Raw genomic sequence first — 13631 nt, 5'->3', positions numbered from 1 at the left:
AGTGTTAAGTACACTTATGTTAGTATGTGTAATGCAAAGTGTTTAAAAATACCTAAATATACTCAAGAGGGCCAGGGAAGTGTTTGGTTTATTCCGAGCAGCGTGACAGCTAAGTGGGCACTTTCAGGTTGCGATGTTGGTCACAGCTGTCTTAAAAGTCAGAAAACCAGCAAAAATAATACAACAGAAAAATAAAAGGACATAGGAATCCCCATCACCAGGAACCCTATCTGATCCAGGACTCAGAAGCACAAACAAGATCAAGTGCAGAGAGTCTGTCTCTACCCAAAAAAGGAGAGAGAGAAGCTAGCCTGTTTCTCACGGCTTTGATGCTTCTGACAGTTACAAAGTACAACATCTGCTTTGGTCAAAGGAAAGAGGAGCCTGGCTTCATCCTGGAATGGCCTTTCCCAGAATGTGTTCCTTGGAACCCTAATCCCTTGAAATAGTAGGGGTGGGGATTGGGTGGGATTCAGGGAAGTTGAGATACTAAAAAAAAAAAAAGATTCTGTGGCTAAATCCACTTGAAAAGGGCTACCTTTTCCCACCCCATTCCCACTCTCCAAAGCTCCCACCCCCCACCTCTGCATGGAGAGACATAGCATGTATCAGGACATCCAAGACCTTGGCAGGTCCTGAATCCCAAAAGCGATTTTATGCCTTTGGACCCAGGGCTCCCCAAAACATTTGGCCACAGACCTCTTTTCCCACCAAACATGGATGAAATCCTACAGATTTGCCCTTGAGAAAATTTGGTGAGCCTATCAAATTAATAATACTAATATTAGTAATCATAGCTGTTAAATCGTTTTTGGGTACCAGCTATTATGTCAATCCCCTCATTAACACTGAGGTGCACCATTAACTCTGGCTTCCAGATGAGGAAACGGGCACAGAGAGGTTGAGTAACTTCCCCATCGCGGCACAGCTGGTTATGGTAGACCCTGAAAGAAGGTGTATTTCCAAGGTGATCTTTTCTGCTTTGTTTGCCTTCTTTGAAACGGGCAGAGCACTTGAGGACTGTGGGAAATACAGATGTGCCTGAGAGACATCCCGGATCAGTGTCAAAGTCTCCCGATAAGTCAGTTTTGTCGTTACAAGGACGTGCCCCAGCATGCACCCAGAGCCTTGAGTCTTCAAAATCTGGCAACTAGGCAAAAAGTCTCAGGTCAGGCATTAGGGGAGACACAGGGAGGAATAAAAAGTAGCTAGCAAAATTGCAGGAGTGATCAGGGAGCATCATCCCAGGGAGAGGATTCTCCGTGTGCTATGTGGAAGCAAAACCTGGTCCCCTGCTCCCTGCTGTGGTCCTTCATTTCAAGCAGGGGTTTTCGGCCTTGGCACTGTGGACATGCAGCGCTGATCAGTCTTTGGTGGCAGAGGGGGCTGTCTTGTGTGCTGGAGGATGTCTACAGCATCCCCGTTCTTTACCTACTAGGTGTCAGCGACCACTCCTCCTACCAGTTGTGACAACCAAAGGGCCTCTTCAAAGGATTGAAATTGGACCCATTAAGACTGTTCAGCTACTCTCGTGTGTTTTCACATCGGCTTTATGTTCCCCAGAGGAATGCGGAGGTAAAAGATCTTGCCCTTTCGCTTCTGCACTAATGAAAAATGAATAAAATACCCCAGGGCCCAAATAGTATAGGATTTGCACATCACCATGCCTGCTCGACAGCTTCCCTGTAGATTTCATTGCCAAGCTGCCAGCTCAAGAGCTGGAACCAGAGACACAAACCTAAATAAACATCCCCGGAGTCAGAGGTACGATGTAGGGTGACCCAGGCTTGAGGCAGCTGGCCAGAGCCCTCTCACTCTGCCTAGAGATGGCAGGAACTCCTTCCCTCCAGCTGTGGTCAGCCGGTGAGAATGTGGGCCCTGTACTGCCAGGTGGTCAACAGACCCACAAGTCTGAATTTAGGTACAAGAGAGCCACCCCCTCAAGTTAAAGCACTGCCCATTTCACGCAGACAAAACTGAACGCCCTCTGAGCCTGATCTAGGACACAACCCACCTGCTGGAAGGACCTCTGCATCAGTGAAACAAAGTCAAGGCCTGGCCCAGGGGTGGGAGGAGCCAAATGTGTGGAAGGAAGAAGGAGGGGGACCAGCCTCCCTCAGCGCACCGGCTCTCCCAGCCCCAACCTGTCCCCACGAGGCCACCAGACTCTACCTCTGTTACTAATAATAGCCACCATCATTACTGAGCCCCTTCTATTCATGGGGTATTGGGTCAGGCCATTTGTTATTTTTTTTTTTAGAAAGTTTTTTTTAAAGATTTTATTTATTTGACAGAGAGAGGGAGACAGAGAGAGAGTGAGCAAGCACAAGCAGAGGGAGAAGCAGGCACCCCACTGAGCAGGGAGCCTGACACAGGGCTCGATCCCAGGACCCTGAGATCATGACCTGAGCCGAAGGCAGATGCTTCACCGACTGAGCCACCCAGGCACCCCCGGGTGGGGCTATTTATTAAATACACCAGCTCACTATGTGCCCTAAATGTTCAGCAAGGTGAGCATCATTATTCCTTAAAGATTACAGAGATCCTGGAAAGTAAAGTACATTAAAAGCCTTCACTGGTAAAAGTTGGAGCCAGGATTTAAACCCAGATCTGTCTGACACCCCATCTACTCTTAGCAGAAAAGTTCTTCCTTGCCACACCGCCTGAGCCTCTCACCATGCCCCCAACAGATCACACCCCCCACCTCCTGAGGGTCCTGAGGGAGCCTGACCTCACCGTAACAGGAGAAAGGTGGGTGGTGAAATTGTCATTTCAGTGTTACTTTTGACATCTGTCTAACTCATTTAAATACTGTGTTTTTTTTTTAAAGATTTTATTTATTTATTTGACAGAGAGAGACAGCGAGAGAGGGAACACAAGCAGGGGGAGTGGGAGAGGGAGAAGCAGGCCTCGCATGGATCAGGGAGCCCGATGGGGGACTCAATCCCAGGACCCCGGGATCATGACCTGAGCCAAAGGCAGACGCTTGACAACTGAGCCACCCAGGTGCCCCTAAATACTGTGTTTAAAGTAACTCCGGCCTCAGCCCGAGCCACCCCGACAGGGTAAAAGGCCAGGATCGCAGGCAGGGAGGGAGGGGCGGGTGACAGACACTGGGGAGGGTATGTGCTATGGTGAGCGCTGTGAATTGTGTAAGACTGTTGAATCACAGATCTGTACCTCCGAAACAAATAATACATTACATGTTAAAAAAAAAAAAAAAAAGAAGATAGCAGGAGGGGAAGAATGAAGGGGGGAAATCGGAGGGGGGAGACGAACCATGAGAGACTATGGACTCTGAGAAACAAACTGAGGGTTCTAGAGGGGAGGGGGGGTGGGGGGATGGGTTAGCCTGGTGATGGGTATTAAAGAGTGCATGTTCCGCGTGGAGCACTGGGTGTTATGCACAAACAATGAATCATGGAACACTACATCAAAAACTAATGATGTAATGTATGGTGATTAACAAAACATAATAAAAAATAAAAAATAAAGAAATTAAAATAGAAAAAAAAAATAAAGTAACTCCGGAAGAGTGTTTTTAGTTCGTAGAGCGAAATTCTTTTTCCTCTCCTACCGAGAGAACTGGGTTAGCAAGAGACATTGTAGCTCCTATGGAGAACAATTTTGGGATCGAGAGAACTGGTCATTTCTGGCCCTAAAAGCCCCATTGTACTTTGTCGCTTACAACCCTGGCATAACACAGCTTACAATAAATGTATAGTCTCGAATGTGACAGACATTTCTCAATATCTATCTATTTTAAATGTGCATGCCGGGGCGCCTGGATGGCTCAGTCACTGAAGCATCCGGCTCTTGATTTCGGCTTTAGGTCATGATCCTGGGGTCGTGAGATCGAGCCCTATGTTGGGCTCCGTGCTGGGCATGGAGCCTACTTAAGATTCTCTCTCCCTCTCCTTCCTCCCCTCCCCTGCTCTCTCCTTCTCGCCCTCTGCCCCTCCCCCACCATGCTCACTCTCACTCTCAAAAAAATAAAGAATAAAAATAAATGTGCATGCGGGGCGCCTGGGTGGCTCAGATGGTTAAGCGCCTGCCTTCGGCTCAGGTCATGATCCCAGGGTGCTGGGATCGAGCCCCGCATCAGGCTCCCTGCTCAGCGGGAAGCCTGCTTCTCCCTCGGCCTCTGCCTCCCCCTCTCTCTCTCTCTTTCATGAATAAATAAATAAAACATTTAAAAAATAAAAAAATAAATGTGCATGCCCTTTGACTTAGCCATTGCATTGCTGGGAATTTATCTGACAGATAATCTCATGTAATTAGACAAAAATAGATACAAGGATGGTCCCTGAAGCACTCTTTATAAATGATGGTATGTTTCCATGAGGGGATGTTTCAGTAAAAAGCTAGACTTTCAAATAATAGAGTATTACACAGCTGATTTTTAAAAATGCCAAACCATGCTGGTATGGAAAGATGCCAAAGATCTATGATTAAGTGGAAAAAAAAATCCTAATTTCCAGACTGCCAATATTTGTGTAAAAAAAGGAAATTCGACATAGAAAGGTTTTGGAAAGATACACAAGAATACACTGGGGTTACTTCCAGGGAGGATGGGGAACAGGGAGGAGAAGGGCATTCTACCTTGGCAATTGTGACCCCAGGGGTCTCAGAGGTTGGCCCCTTTTGAGATTCTGCTGCACGCTTGGCTGCTCCAGGATAAGGAAAGAATGGGTCTAGTGATATGGCAAGTTCAAGCCTGTGTTAGTGAACAAGGGATGAGTCCTGTGGCCCTTTCTTGGGGACTTTTGATGAGGGCTGTTCCTTCCAAGCTGCTGAAAAACTGATTCAAATCCAAGGTATGGGCGGGACTCCCCATGGCAAGAATGATGGGCACCAAGAGCAATTTCCTCCATCATCTGACCCTTACAAAATTTCCTTCCAATTCCTGCTTGGCCCTCTCCAAACTCAGCCTTTCCTCCAACGTGTGGTCATGGTTAAATTCTTTATAGGTCAGGGGTGGAGGGCGGACACCCCAAGGAGCAAAAGAGCTGCTATAAAAGCCAGACAGGTTTCTGTTCATAGGTGAGTGCTTCAAGGATGCCATCGCGACCCTACATGAATCACAAACGGGCCAAGAGCACTGGAATTTGTGATGTTCCTGGCACAGGTAAAGAAGTGCGGCCATATGAAAGCAGAAGAACATTCTAGCAACCACCTTCAGGGCAAACAGGAATTGGGTTTATGAAGACACTATCCAAAAAGAAAATTAGGGACCAGTTTCTCCTTTACAGAAAGGCCACACCATAGATAGGCATTCTGGTTCTGCCAAGTACCCGCTCTGCCACATTAAGCAAAATCCTTAAGGTCTCTGGTCAGGTGCATTATCAGTAACTGTCCACTGAAGGTGACCAGGGTCCAGGCACTGTGTTAAAGCCTTCATGGGCATTATCCCACTTAATCTTCCCAACAGGGTGATCCATTTGGCTCTAGAGTTAGAAAGAGCTAGATCTGCAGAAACTATTCCTTCTCATCGGCCAGGCAAGCTCTCTTGAGCAAGTTATTCAGAGAACAATAGTAAAAAGGGGCCAGTAATAATATCTACTCCAAAGGGTTGTTGTAAAGATGGTAAAATGATGCCAATGAAGGGCTTAGCATGTCAGTTGGCAAAAGTGCTCATTAGCTCTTCTCCACCCCATTTTTCAGATGGCAAAACCGAGGTTTGCCAAGTCCAACACGGGTGATGTCTAAATTTGCCCGTGACATTCTAGAATTCCAGGGGATTTACCTCTGGACTTGGTTTTCCAAGTCCAGATGCCTATCTGATTTCAGAATTACGTGATTGTGCCTACAACAGAAAATCCACCTGCTGGGATCCAATGTCCTGCAGAAAAAAAGAGACAACTTCCCCCCTCAAAAAAATAAAACTGCCAGTAGAGGCCATGTGAGCCCACAGTGAGAAGGCACCCTTCTTCAAACCTGGGAGAGGGTCCTCACTAAGGACGGAATCTGCCAGCGCTTTGACATTGGACATCACAGCCTCCAGAACTGTGGCTCTTCCCTTCCTTTAAGATGACAGGTCTTCACTTGGCTAACTGATTTAGTCAATAATGAGGGCCAAGTGCTGAGGAAGGCACTCGGGTCATCGGCAGTTGATGAATAGGCAGGATTCTGATGAGCTGGTTTGGCCAAACCTTCTGGGTGCCAGAGCTCTGGGAAGGGGGAAGGCAGAGGAGAAAGTGCCGGAGGCGGATGGTGGAAGAGGGAGACAGCGGGGAACCTGCACATCAATGAAGGGACCTGACTGTGGAGTGATGCAGAAATTCATCAACGGACTGGAAAGGACTCCTCGTGGTCTGTGAAGCCTTGGAGTTACTAACCCCCCGTGCAATAGGTCTCACAAAGATAATTACCTTTTTACAGAACCAGAAGTTCTGTTTTCTATTCCCACCTTGGAAAGCAGTAGCTTAATAAACCTGAGTGGTCAAAAAAATTTTAAAAATAAGTAAAACCTCCAAATAAGAAAGGAGCAGGCAAAAGTCATCCCACTTGCCTCCCCAAGGCCTTCTCCTCCAGGCTCCCCCACTTGTTCCCAAAGGGGAAGAACAAGGGCCAAGAAATCCCCAGAGTCACGACCAACAAAGCTGCAATAGAACGCTAATTTGTGAGCAAGCTGGGGATGGCCTCGTGGAAAACGCTACCATACATGGGCATGTTTGCCTCAATCTCGGCCCCCGGACAGAAAAGTAATGATAACAAACCCATAACAAATACCTTGTACGGAATAACACGTCTATTTCAGATGTGAAAATAAAAAAACATGGTGGGTACCAGGCAAACCCCAGAAGCTTCTTGCGGGAGGGCCCGGCTAGTTCATGGGTTGGACCCTCGGGATGGCCGCCCCGACGGCCCACCACCCCCACCACCGGGGGACAAACAATGCATTTTATTTTAAATTCGCAAAAGGTCAGTTTGTTGTTTTCTTCAAAGAGAAGAGGATAAACACTTGCCTTCCTGGAAGCATCTGGTCGCCCCCAGAAACCTGACTCAAGAGAGTTTTTGTAAAGACAAAAGGTGGTGGGGTCAGGGTTATAACCTTGGCATCAGACAGACCCAGGAATGGGTTCTACCACTTGGCAGCTGTGTGACGCTGGGCAAGTTACTGAACCTCTCTGAGCCACAGCTGCCTTTTTACATGATGCCTCTTTTAAAAGGATGTTGCGGTGTTCAATGAGATAAATTACATCAAACATTGCTACAGTGCCTGGTACATACATATCCCACCAGCGGTGGCTATCTCCCTGGAAAAGCTCGGAAGGAAAACATCCTCCCACAGAGATTCAACATCCTCTATTACACACTGCCATCCAATGCCTTTCAGTCCAGCATCTTCAAGAAAAGGAAACCAATCGAGAAAGACCAAACAGAACACAACTATGCACATCGGCTTACTCACAGTCTGCCCTGCTTTCCCTTTGCCAAACCCTGGCCACTTCGCAATTTCGTCCATCCGTTCTTAATACTGGTACTGAACACTCTCTGTCTTGGGCTTCTAAATATTTTCTCTGACTTCTTGATCAGCATGGCTTCGAATGGTGCCTTTCCTCAAGCAGCGAAACCCCCACCCACTCTCTCTGCAGGGAGAACACTGCAACAGGCACGCTTTTTCTCCCTTTGCCCACTTTGGGCAACGAGAGCTACATTTGTAGCCCCTGCTGTGCAGGCATGCCCGTCCCCTTCCTACTTAATCTACCTGCGGGTCAGGGATGCAAATTGAGCCTCAGGCATCTGTCTGGGTATCTGAAGCCCCTGGGGTCAACCTGCATAAGATTTTTTTTTTCACACTTTGGCGGGGGGTGGGGGCCGGGGGGTGCGGTCTGGAAGAAAACTGGGCTGTAAGAAATAAACTGGATCATAACCAGCCCTACCTCTGCAGGGATATCAACAAGCACATCCTCTAAACTGATGCAAAACACTCCTCTTTCTGCAGAGCATCTGCCCATGTGTTTGTAATTGATTTAACACATCAACAGCAGAATTAAGCCAGGCTTCCAAATACACCTGGAGCGTTACTTTGCTGGCCTCTGTGACTGGAAATGACTTTTCAATGAAGTTCAGGTGCACTTTATCTGTGCCTAAGATAAAAGTTAGAAGCTGAGGGAAGTTGGTCCTCTGAGATTTTAAGGGATCACATCTCCCAGATTTGCCTTATAAGAATAGTATGGGACTCCTCTTTCTTTTTTTTTTTTTTTTTTCCTGGAGATTCTAGTGTAACTGGAGGTGGGCCCGGGCATCTGTCTTTAGTAAGGACCCCCAAGGGGGTACTTATCATTGACAGCCTTGGGAGAAGCTGGTTTGGGGAAAAACCTAGGCTGCCGGGGCAGAGAAATGAAAATTGTGAATTCCCACCTCCTCACCATAGTCCTTGAGAGGATGAAAACCAGAACATCTCGCGACTCGCCAGCCCCTTTAGGATGCCCCATGGGACCGTCAAACCCCCTACCCAATTGCGCCCACCCCCACCCCAGGACCACGCTACTTACAGATCTCCCAACTGGGGGGACAGCGGAGAAGAAACTGGGTGGAGAGCTCAGATCTGGCACACCTCCCAGGCAGGGGAGTCCAAATCTCCCAGTTCGCTCGGGACGCCTCGCTTTATAGACCCGGAGCTGCCCGCGGGTGGGAAAGGGGAGGCGGCCCGGGGGGGGGGGGGGCAAGGGGGGGGGGGGGGGTCCCATGCTGCTCCCTCCGCAGCTCCCCCTGCAGGGCCCTGAAAGCGCAGCGTCTGTGCGGGCCCTAGGGCGCACCTGCGGCCGCGCGGGAAGGGGGGGGTGCACAATGGGCGGGAGCGCAGGGGGCTGCGGAGCCTTGGGGGCAAGTGTGTCACCCTCCTCCTCCGCTCTGGGACAGTTACCGAGACTCTGATTCCCACAGAAAGGGGTCAAGCGGCCAGCGTCTAGAGGGGATGCTTGAGAATGGCTTCGCTGGGTCAGTGCAGTGCACGGATTTTAACCGCTTCCTCCCCACGGGCGGGCGGGGGGTGGCGGTGTGAGGGGGTCTGAATTGTCACCTCCCCGCCCCACTCTTCATTTTATTCGCCTCCCACTGGCTGGACACGGGGCCAGCCGTGCCGCATGAAGGGTTGAGAAAGGGGATTTTTTGAACTTTGCAAAGTGCGAGGCAGGAGCCCCTGACTGCTGGGAATTATTCGTGAAAGGGAACTTTTTATTTTTCCCAAATTGCCATCCCCACCTCCACCCCCAAGCAAAAGAAGAAAGGAAAAGAAAAAGAAAAAAAAAAAAAAAACCTCTGCTGTGACTTAAGGCCTGGCTGTGCCTTCCGCTGCCTGCCTGACCTCAGGCAAGTCATATCCTTGCTCTGAGCCTCAGTGTCCGCAGCTGAAAAATGGGTGCGTGCGTTGGGGCGGGTACCTTTATGTAATTTGCAAGGTGCGTGTCAGGATCCAAAGAGAAAGTGGGTGCGATCCCGCCCTTGCAAGTTCCCAACCGTTCCTCTCCCACCCAAGAAATTCTTGCAAATGAAGAAGCTGCTTAAAACTTCACTTAAAACTTAGGGCCTCTCTCCCCTCCTCGCTCCGCGTTCGTCTGTCTATCCCTCCTGTATATCTGACACAGATCCATCATGCATTTTGTCTTGCGGTCACTCTGTATGTCACTGTGTCCATCACTGTCTCTCACTTTGTCCTAAGTCTCCCTGTGTCTCAAGCCCGGTGTCTCTCCCGCACATCTCCCTGTGTCTCGAACCCGGTGTCTCTGGCTCCAGATCTCTCTGGCTGGCTCTCTCCCTGGCTCTCCGGCTTCTCCCGCACGCGCACAGGCCATAAAAGGAAGCCGAGGCGGTGGGCTGGCCCCGCGCCAGGCCGCGGGGGCCGGGGGGGGGGGTGACCCGCGCGCCCAGCTCCCCGCCCCGATCCCCGCCCCGCACGGGCTCCGGCTTCCCGGGCCGGTCCTCCCTCCCGGGGCGCGGCGGGGGGCGCAGGGCGGGCGACAACCCAAAAAGGGCAGGCGCGGGCTCCTTCCTGCAGGAATTCCCAGCGCCGCATACCAGCCCGGGGCTGCCCGCTCCCCCTGACTAAATATGGTGCCGAGCGGCGTCCCGGCGCGGCGGGCGGGGGGGAGGGGGCCCTGCCTCTCGTGGCTGCGACAGCGGCGCGCGGGCACAGCCCCCCGGGCCCGCGCGGGCTCCAGCTACTCCCAGCGGCCAGAGGGTTTGGGGAGAGGGTCAGAGGCGGTGGGAAGACCTCTGCCAGGCTCTGTGCCCTTGGTCCACAACCCCTCCCCTGGTAACCAGATCAGGTGGGGGGGGGCGGCTGTATCAATACCCCCATTTTGCAGGTGAGAAAACTGAGGTCCTAGAGGTGTGCTGAGATCTGCCCAGGCTCTCGCTGGGACTGGAGCCCACCGTTGCCAGGATTCACTTCCAGGGAGATTTTAAAGCGAAATGCCTTCCCAGGGTGAATTGGCTTATGGGCTAAAGACAGGTCTCTGAGGTTAGTGGCCAGTGCCACTTTCTAGCTGTTCCAGCATGGACCAGTCCCTTAAAGGCTCCGTGACTCAGTTTCCCTACCTGGCTGTTGGTAAACAGCCCTTGAGATGATCCATGCAAAATGAACATAATTGTGCTGTTTCCTGGTAGCTGTTATTATTCTCAACCAACTTGAAACCAAGTAGGGTGGCACAGGCCTTGGGCGCGTGATGGTGAGTGAGAGCCTGTCCCTCCTGCAGGGTCCCCGCCACAGGGCTCAGCATCTCAGACCCTCTTGGTCACTTCCTCATGCTTCCAACGTCCGGCTCTCTTGCTTTCTCACCACTGAAAACACGCGAGGGACCGAAATCAGAGTCAAGAACCGCCAGAGTTCTGCTGACTGCACAGCTAGGGGTAAAGATCTTCAGAAGATGATGGATAAGTTGCTTCTCCACATGCCTTTTACTGTCTGCACTGTAAAAGGAGTGGAAATTGTCCCTGCGTTGGCTGGTACGGACAGGGTGCAGGGCAGAGGGTGATGGAAACGGAAGAGTGAAGTTGACCCCCACCTTCCCGTCCTGGAAAGAACCCAGAGCAGGCTGTCAGAATCGAACTTGTTGGCCTCAGAGTAAGAGCAGGTATCTTGACTGGAGGCCTTAACACTGGTACTTCAAAGGGGTTTTGCATTTGACTCCTTAAAGAACTTGTTGGTAAAATTTAAAAAAGAATCCTTATAAGCAATTATTAATAAATGGAGGGTTTTTTTATTAATAAATAAAAAAACACTGAATTTTACTGCATTCTCTTTCCTCTTCCTTATAACAACCCTATGAAGTAGGTACTTTATTTTTTCAAAGATTTTATTTGACAGAGAGAGCACAAGCAGAAGGAGAGAGAGGGAGAAGCAGGCTCCCTGCTGAGCAAGGAGCCTGATGTGGGACTCGATCCCAGGACCCTGGGATCATAACCCCGGGCCGAAGGCAGCCACTTTAACCGACTGAGCCACCCAGGCGTCCCTGAAGTAGTAAAAAAGATTTTTTTTCTTCCCATTTTGCTGTTGACAAACCAGGTTGGTGAATTAAGTAACAAGCCAAGGTAGCATAGCTATCTAGTGCTGGAGCAAGAATTCCAACGCCATATGTCTGATCAAGTCTAGGTTAAGTAGATGGGAGGTTTACACATGATCTGCGAGGCACCAGACTGGAAGCCACGGGACAGTCAGTGAACTGGGACTGGTTCTTCTCAAGGAGGAGGGCAGATGAACAGAATCTTTGCCTCAACTACTTTACTGGGTTGTTAAATATGATGATGCACGTGAGGGCCTTATATAAAGTATTTCATACCTTTCTGGTACATTCTATGAGTGCTCAGGGACAGTATGTGTACATAACAGTCATTCATTCAATATCTGTCCAACGCAGAAGCTCAGATGTTTGAATCTTCAAAAGTGCATTGTAACAATAATGAAGTCAAATGCCTGTTTTATTTCTCATGGCTCAAAAAGCCAGCTATTTTAAGATCAAGGGGGAAAAATACTTTAAAAAAAGTGTTACTTTGAGAGCTGTCCAGTAAATTTCCTTGGCTTGTCTTCTTTGTGAGGTGCTGTGTAATGGGAGTTTCCATGAACTCATGAAACAAGATGGCAAAGGGGAAATTTCTCTCTTGGAGTCTTTCCCTCTTTATCAAATAGCTTTGTATTCGCTTTTGGCTTCAAAAAGCTCCAAAATGTGATTCCCTCCAGTTTTTAATAATATCAAAGATTGGGTCCAAGCATGGTTCACTCCTGTGTGTGCTTCACAATCTAATTATTTAAAAGTGTACCAACATTCAAGTCCTCCAGCCCAAGATTTGCACAGCGCTGTGCCTTCTTGTGAATGAAGGGACATCATTCCTGGCCACAAGCCCAGCTCAGCTCTATCTCTTGCACAAAGGCACTTCTGTTTCACTCATGATGGCTCCACACTTCTCCAGGACAAGACTGCATGGGAGACTGACTGGCAATGCTCTTTCCTTCATCAATTTCCGACTCTGGTGTCTTGGTAACTCCAGATTCTCTACCCTCCATTAGGAAGGGTCCTAAAATTCTCAAAAGTAGTTTTACAGTGTCTTACAAAACGAAACATATTCTAAACATATGAACCAGCAAATCATACTCCTCAGGATTTACCCAAATGAGTTAAAAGCTTACATCCAGGCTAAAGCCTGCACTTGGGATGTTTAAAGCAGCTTTATCCATAATTGCCAAACCTTGGGAGCAACCAAGCGGCTATTCAGCAGGTAAATGCACAATCTGTGGTACACTGAGGTGATGGAATATTCTTTGGTGCTAAAAACAAACAAGCTCTCAAGCCGCGAAAAGACAAGGAGGAATCGTAGGTGCGTATTAACCAAGTGAAAGAAGCCAGGCTGAAAAGACCACATCCTGTAGGATTCCAACTATATGACATTCTGGGAAAGGCAAAACTAAGAAGATAGTTAAAAGATCTGTCGTTGCCAGGGGTTGGGGGGCTGGAGGGATGAATGGGCAGAAGTTTTTTAGGGCAGTGAAAGTACTCTGTGTGGTACTACAATGGTGGATACCTGTCATTATACATTTGTTCAAATGCATAGAATGGACAGCAGCAAATATGAACCCTGATGTAAACTATGGGCTGTGAGTGATAATGATGTGTCCGCGTAGGTCCACCCATTGGAACAAATGTGCCACTCCTTGGGGTGGGGTGCCATGAATTGGGGGAGTGGATAGGAGGTGTATAGAAACTCTGTACACTACACTCAACTGCTGTGAACCTAAGGTTGTTCTCAAAAATAAAGTATATTTTGGGGGGGGGGGGCGTATGGGTGGCTCAATCAGTTAAACGTTTGCCTTCGGCTCAGGTCATGATCCCGGGGTCCTGGTATCGAGTCCTGCATCAGACTCCCTGCTCGGCGGGAAGCCTGCTTCTCCCTCTGCCTGCCACTCCCCCCTGCTTGTGCTCTGTCCAATGAATAAATGAAATCTTTTAAAAAATTAAAAATAAAAAAATGAACAAAGACCATACAATCTTTGCAGAATGGTTAACAAAAATCAAATAACAAGTGGCTGGGAAGCATTGTCCCAAATGCCTTTAAAGGCATATTCTCACAATGTTAATCCTTCATGTACACTTGGCTTTAGGTTGAAAGAACATATCAAATTTTATATAATC

At 48.9% G+C, this 13631-nt stretch overlaps 1 protein-coding gene across 5 annotated transcripts in view; it reads right to left on the bottom strand.

Annotated features, from left to right (window-relative positions):
* Positions 1-8624, bottom strand: part of MYH11 (myosin heavy chain 11) — a 109247-nt gene extending 100623 nt beyond the window's left edge. For all 5 annotated transcript variants that reach the window (XM_025855636.2, XM_073899459.1, XM_025855637.2 and 2 more), the window contains exon 1: positions 8502-8624. The gene's annotated coding sequence lies outside the window, so the exon portion shown is untranslated. The remainder of the gene's footprint in view (positions 1-8501) is intronic.
* Between the last annotated feature and the right edge of the window lie 5007 nt (positions 8625-13631).

Source organism: Callorhinus ursinus, unplaced genomic scaffold (genome assembly GCF_003265705.2).
Source record: "Callorhinus ursinus isolate GAN/ISIS: 27379988/994484 unplaced genomic scaffold, GSC_fseal_2.0 scaffold13, whole genome shotgun sequence".
Taxonomy (NCBI): domain Eukaryota; kingdom Metazoa; phylum Chordata; class Mammalia; order Carnivora; family Otariidae; genus Callorhinus; species Callorhinus ursinus.
The sequence above is the reverse complement of the archived record's forward strand: the minus strand, read 5'-3'. Positions and strand labels throughout refer to the sequence as shown.